Genomic DNA, 7,089 nt, shown 5'->3' with positions numbered 1-7,089 from the left:
AAATTTTTTTTTTAAAAAAGAATCAGTCTTGGTCTTCAGAGAGCTGACAGTTAAAAGGAAAGATAAAACAAGAAACTCTGTAAATAATTAAAACCAAATACAAATACTGACCTGGCAAGGGAGATACCACAATCATGAAGGTGATTTTTTCAGGGCAAGGCTTATCCACTGCACTCATATGTGACGACCCTTACGATTTCCCCACATATGGGCAATTCAAAACTCAAGTGCATCATTTGTTGTGGGGGACTACGTTTGCACTTTCCCCTATAAAAACAAGACAAAACAAGTACGAGATTACTGAGGAGAAATGGGTTAAATCTGTTTAGGTGATCATGGAAGGCTTTCCGGAGATGGTAGTTTCACCCAGTCTTTAATTCGGCTACAAGATTAGTAGTAAAGGAAGAGTGGATGTAGGGAAACGCCAAGCATGCCCAAGAACTGCAGAATGCATCCAACTGACTAGAACAGATGCTTCAGGGTAGGGGTGGGGCAGTTTGCCTGAGAACATAATGAGGAAGAGAAATCTGCTCAAATATCATAATTATATTATTCACTTACAATTGAAAGACAGAAGAATTTTTAGGTTTTTTTTTAAAAAAAAAATACACGACGTGAGTATACATATATGGTGTTCTTGATTATTAATGTCCTGCAGCCGAAGACCACCAGCTAACACCTGTAGTTGAACCAAATTGAGTTTGTTGACTCCTTGCAATGACCCTGGTGATAAGTGCCAATACCATTCCAGGGCTGAGGAATCCACTTTAGCTCATGTTGAGCCCCTGTGTGTTAGAGTAGAACTCTACTCCATATGGGTTTTTTACAGAGTATCCTCTTTTATTGGACAGAGTTCACAATTAGATGACAAAGGCCTATTTTTCAAGAGGGGAGGGTAGCAGGGTGAAGGTACTTCAACCAGGACTGCAGACGGCACCTCTTCATGGAACTTCCATAACTGTTTATGTTTGAGCTCCTTGTAAGAAAGGCAGTAGCTGAACACCACGTAAGCTGTCAGCACTATGCAAGCATGGGGACGGCCCTCTTCACGGTGAGGTACCTTGATGTACTGATAGTTGCTGGTGGAGGCCATCTTGGAGTCTGGTGTTTGTGGGCCAGGGCACACCTCCACAGGGGTTTCAATGATTTTTCACAAGTAGACCAGTAGGCCTGTTTTCTGAGGTCTAAGTGGATTCAAACTGAAAGCCTCTCAAATAGCAAGAAGTGGTTATTGTTGTTATTGTTAGACATCATCAAGTCGCCTGTGACTCATAGCGATCATATATATATATATAGCAGCTCTGAAGCCTATCCTTTCCTAAGCCAATCTCACTGTCTCCAACAGACCTACCTTCATGAGCCCAGCTACTGTGTCAATTCATCTCATTTGGGATCTTCCTTTCCTGCGTGGTGCCTCTACCCTTCCAAGCATGATGTCATTCTCTATGGACTAGTACCTCCTAGCCATATGCTCAAAGTGTGTGAGATGGAGCTTCAAAATCCTTGCCTCCAAGGAGCAGCCTGGTTTCACTCTCTGTAGGTTAAATCTGTTCTCTTGGCAGTCCATGGTATGTTCAATACTCTTCTCCAATACAAAACTCAAAGGCATCAATTCCTCTTCAATCATCCTTAATCATTGTCCACTTCTCTGATGCATAGCAAGTAACTGCAAAGAACATGGCCTGAATCAGGAGCACCTTAGTCTCCAGATTGGCACAATTGCTTTTTAGCACTTTGGAGAAGTCCCTGACACCAGCTTTCCCCAGAGCCATTTGTCTTCTGATTTCTTAATTGCTGATGCCAAGAGTGTTGATTGTGGATCCAAGCAAGCAGAAACTGGTAACAACTTCAATCTCTATCTACCATGGTCCTGCCAATTGGCTCAATGGTGAGAATCTTTGTCTTCTTGATGTTGAGCTTCAATCCATATTGAAGACTACAGTCCTTGACTTTCTGCAGCAAACAACAAGTGGTAGAGTATGTTATTTTTTCTTATTTTGTGATTTCCCCCCTATAATTTTGTTAATTGCCTTTCTCTCCTAACTATAAGATGATGGTGCCTTGGTGGTTCAACGGTTAATTGCTAGACTGCTGTACTATAGTGGGTCATTCAATATGTCTTTCCTGTATATTGGCTTTGACTTTAATCACATGGCTGAGTAGTGTTGTACAAATAGGAGGTGTTTGTAATCCCATCAAGGGGATTGGATAGCTTGCTAGTAATATAACAAAGTAAATTGCATCTTTTAAGTGGAAACATGCAAAGTATGTAAACTACTAACAAGGATTGGCCCATTTTGTCATCCTGCCAAGCTTAAATTGAGCAGGTTCTGTGGCAGAAAACAGGAATCTCACTATTGTCCAGAAAGAAGATGCAGAGAGTGCAGCCTGTCCTTTTGGACCAAAGATTTCTGTGTTAGCTACAGACCCACACAAGACCAGCAGCAGCAGAAGTAGCAGAGAACTAGAAACTGCTGTAATGGCACTTCACTGAGGACGACATTCAGATGGCTAACAAGCACATGAAGAAATGCTCAAAATCCCTAGCCCTAAGAGAGATGCAAATCAAAACAACTATGAGATATCATTTCACCCCAGTCAAAATAGCAAAATTTAACAGAACAGCAAGCAACAAATGCTGGCGAGGTTGTGGAGAAACTGGAACCCTGATTCACTGTTGGTGGGAGTGTAAAATGGTGCAACCCCTGTGGAAAGCGGTATGGCGCTTTCTCAAAAAGTTGCAAATAGAGATACCATTTGACCCAGCAATTCCACTACTGGGAATATACCCTGAAGGGACCATAGCTGACATCCAAGCAGATATATGCACACCCATGTTTATTGCAGCTTTGTTCACAATAGCAAGGAGTTGGAAACAACCTAAGTGCCCATCAACAAACGAATGGCTAGAGAAGCTGTGGTATATTCGCACAATGGAATACTATGCTGCATTAAAAAACAAGGAACTCATGCAATATTATTCAAAATGGTTGACTCTGGAGAACATTATGCTGAGTGAAATATCCCAGTCACAAAGGGACAAATATTACATGATGCCACTGTTGTAGAATGGGACTGTCCTTGGGGTTGGGGAGAGACTGAGTAAGATGGGTTCAATGATGTGTGCTGCACTGAGGCGGAGGAGGGAGGGAACTGTTTAAAAGAGATATATAACTGGATGTTTCTGTCGTCACAGGAGTCTAGAGCGAGAGCTGCATGGTGGAGGGGACCTGGGGGGGGGTTTGTGGAACAATGAAAGAATCTTTTCTTTTACTTTTCCATAATTTTTGACTCATGTACTTATAACTTGTTAGTCAAATTTGTGTCTTCTAGGTTGCAACACCCCCATGACACATCTTCAAGGATATGAACATGTATGGCCAAGCACAATCAATAAGAGTGCATCTAAATTCCAAAATCAATCTCCATAATAGTCTATGTGTTTCCTACTGCCAAAGGGGCCCTTTAGAGTAGTGAGAGAAGATCTTCACCCTGAAACCCACAGCATCCCTTTTCAGCAGGAAGTAGCTAAGAGAATACGCCATCCCCTTTTCCTTATGACTCAGGGTAAAGTCTCTCTCAGGGAGGAGTGATAGGGAATGGCAAAGGACACACTGACAAAGAAGATTAATCAGAACTGACTTTGACAAGCACTGTGGCATTTGGACAAGGACAAACTGGGAGGAGGGTAGAGAGAATGGTGCAGCGGTGAATGAATGGAAACCTAAAATCTCTGTAAATGTTTATGAAAATTAATAAAATATAATTATAGAAAAAAAAGGTAAAAAGAAAAAAAAATAGAAACTGCTGTAAGACAGAGCTGAACATAAATGCCACTCCTTGGGGCTACAGCCAACGGCCTTTCCCTGGTTTACTTCTAGAGGGTTAGAGGATGCCATAGTTGGCACAATTACTGACCCAAAGTCACTAAGCAGATCCATCAAGGCTGAAGATCAGAGGGTCTATGAGTACACTTGAGAAACTATCCTGACTGAAGAATTGTATGCTGATTATTTCCAACCTGAATTGTAACGTGTTACTCCCCTAGTAGGGAATTCTGGTGGCTTAGTGGTAAGGAGTTAAGCTGCCAACCCAAAGGTGTTGGTGGTGTTGTTATGTGTCATCGAGTCACCTGCAACTCATAGAAACCCTATGTATAACAGCTCTAAACCCTGCTCTGCCTGTGCCAATCTCACTGTCTCTGACACACCCACCCCGATTACCCCACTCACTGAATCAATCCACCTCATAGAGGGTCTTCCCCTCCTGTGCTGTCCCTCCACCCTCTCAAGCATGATGTCCCTCCCCAAGGACAGTCCCTCCTTACAATATGTCCAAAGTATGTCAGACAAAGCTTCAGAATCCTTGCCTCCAAGGAACAGCCTGATTTAACCCTCTTCAGGATGAACCTGTTCATTTTCTTAGCAGTCCTTGGTATATTCAATACTCTTTTCCAACACCATAACTCAAAGACGTCAATTCTCCTTCTGTCCTCCCTAGTCATTGTCCAGCTCTCTGATGCTCTGTGGAAGAAAGTTGGGCAATCTCCTACTTACTGCCTATTTACTGCCACTGAAAACCTGCTGGAGGGTCAGCTATAGGTTGGTCTTGACTCAACAGTACATAACAACAACTCACTTAATAAACTACATAATAGTGAGTATTGCCTGTGGGTTCTGTGTGGTCACTGCAATGGATTATGGGACTCAGCTGCTGTCTCTCCCCATGCTGGTTCCACTGGTGTTATTGTGGCTGAGAGGTTGATAGTTTGAACCCACCAACCTCTCCACAGGATAAAAGGCCTGGTGATCTGATCCACTAAGTATTAGGTCCTAGAAAACCCTATGGAGAGTTCTGTTTTGTTAAATGGGACCACTTGGAGCTAAAATTTACTCCATGGCATCTAAAAACACCATATGATAAGGACTCCATGGGGGCAGAAATCTTATGTGTGTCTCCAGCTCCTGGAACAACAGCTGGAACCCAGCAGCAGTAAGTACATTTACTAAGTACATATCGGTAGAAGGAGGGAATGACCATGATCACATCTTTCTGTTCCTTGGGACCTCAGAGTTTTCATTTTCAAAATGAGAAGTTGGATTCCATGCTCTGAAATCCCCTCCAGCTCCGCCTATCAATTCCCAGTTTTCTGGAACAAAAGGGGATGTGCTAGCAGACTTTCAGACTCTGGGCCCAGTGGGCAGGACAAGGAAGATCAGAAGGACCACCTGTTTACTATAATCCTGACTGAGGGCACATACTGAGGAAGGACCTTGCTTTCAAGCTGGTGAAGGTAATTGCGTAAACTCCCTAACACAAAGCAAATATTGGAAAGGATGGAGCCAACTGGGCATTATGTAGCAATAATGAAAAGAACCCTGATGGTTCAGCATGCTGTGTGCTAAATGCCTTTACCTGCAACATCTCACTTTACCCTATGACACCCCTTTCAGAGCAGAATAGGTGGGACTGAGTATCCTTATACAGTCCTGCTGAGGAGTCAGCCAGACCAGATTGAAAATCTGACTCTTACAGAGGCATCAAGGCATAGTAGTTGAAAATGCAGGTTCAAACCACATTGTTCAGGTTTGCACTGCTCTATCATTTACTAAAAAGGACCCTTTGCCCTCTCCCCACCACCCCAAGTGCTTAGGACCAACTGCCTCCCCTCTTCTTGTACTTCACTGCCGTCTAGCTCCAGATACAGCTAATCTCATGGGTTTTGGAGACCTCAAGACCATAACTGGCCTCCAGATCCTCAATGATTACCTGGTCGATAAGAGCTGCATTGAGGGGTATGTACCATTATTGCAAGCAGATGTAGTGGTGTTTGAAGCCATCTTCTGCCCCCCACCTACCTACCTGTGTCATGTTCTATGTTGCTATAATCACACTCAAGTCTTATGAGAAGGAAATGCTAATGAGGAAGACACCACACGAAGTGGAGCTGCAGACAGCAAACATGACAATGACATTGATCTCTTTAGGTCTGAGGAGGAGGAGGAACATGAGAAGGCAAAGAAGCTAAGAGAAGAACGTCTTGCACAGGATGAGTTAAAGAAAGCCAAAACCCTGCACTTGTTGCAATCTTATTAGATGTGAAATCTTGGGATGATGGAACCAACATGGCCAAATTGGAATGGCTAGAAGAATTCAGGGAGAAGGCTTGGTCTGGGGCTCTTCTAAGTTAGTACTGGTGGGATATGGAATGAAGAAGCTTCAAATACAGTGTAAAGTTGAAGATGATAAAGTTGGCCCACATATACTGGAAGAACAGGACACTGTGCAGTCCATGGATGTGGCTGTTTTCAACAAAATCTAAAGTCCATCTACATCCATTAGTTAAAATAAAAGCTTTAAAAACAAAACAAAAAAATAAATAAAATAAAAAGGAGCCTAAGCAGCAGAACCAGAGCCATGATTGAGGCAGATGTAAATCCGAAAGCCTATCCCCTGCCGGATGTCCACCTTACCAAGAAGCTGCTGTATCTCATCCAGCAGTCCTTCCAGCAGCTTCAGAAAGGAGCCAATGAGGTGGAGCTTGTTATAATCCACACAGTCAAATGGCTTCGCAGAGCCAACAATACACAGCCACCAAAACCCTCAACAGAGACATCTCCAAGTTCATCATGATGGCACGATGCTGAGCCGTTGGAGACCATCCTGCACCTCCCTCTGCTGTGTGAAGATAAGAACGTGCCCTATGTGTTCTTGTGTTCCGAGCAGGCCCTGGGGAGTGTCCAGGCCTGTCATCGCCTGCTCTGTCACCATCAAGGAGGCCTCACAGAGGAAGCAGCAGATCCAGTCCATTCAGCAGTCCATTGAGAAGCTCCTGGTCTAAGCCATGGGCTGCTCTCTCCATGGACTCCTCCCTGGGGTTATATATCATAGATTGTCTGTGTTAGCCCATAGGGTTTTCAGCTAGTTGCTAAATGCTTAATGATGCTTGGAAAGGTGGAGGGTCGGTGAAGGAGAAGAAGACCCTCAACCAGGTGGATTGACACAGTGACTGCTGTAATGGGCTCTAGTATGTCAGGAAGTGTGAGGTTGGGACAAGGTTCAGATCTGGTGTTCACAGGTTTGCTATGA

General features: G+C 43.6%; 1 pseudogene; it reads left to right on the top strand.

Moving 5' to 3' along the window:
* Positions 1 to 6,417: 6,417 nt before the first annotated feature.
* On the top strand, positions 6,418 to 6,841 carry LOC102850854 (annotated as a pseudogene).
* Positions 6,842 to 7,089: the final 248 nt, after the last annotated feature.

Source organism: Elephantulus edwardii, unplaced genomic scaffold (genome assembly GCF_000299155.1).
Source record: "Elephantulus edwardii isolate Elephantulus edwardi_28Jun2011 unplaced genomic scaffold, EleEdw1.0 scaffold00418, whole genome shotgun sequence".
Classification (NCBI taxonomy): domain Eukaryota; kingdom Metazoa; phylum Chordata; class Mammalia; order Macroscelidea; family Macroscelididae; genus Elephantulus; species Elephantulus edwardii.
This window is presented reverse-complemented; position numbering and strand designations above follow the sequence as displayed.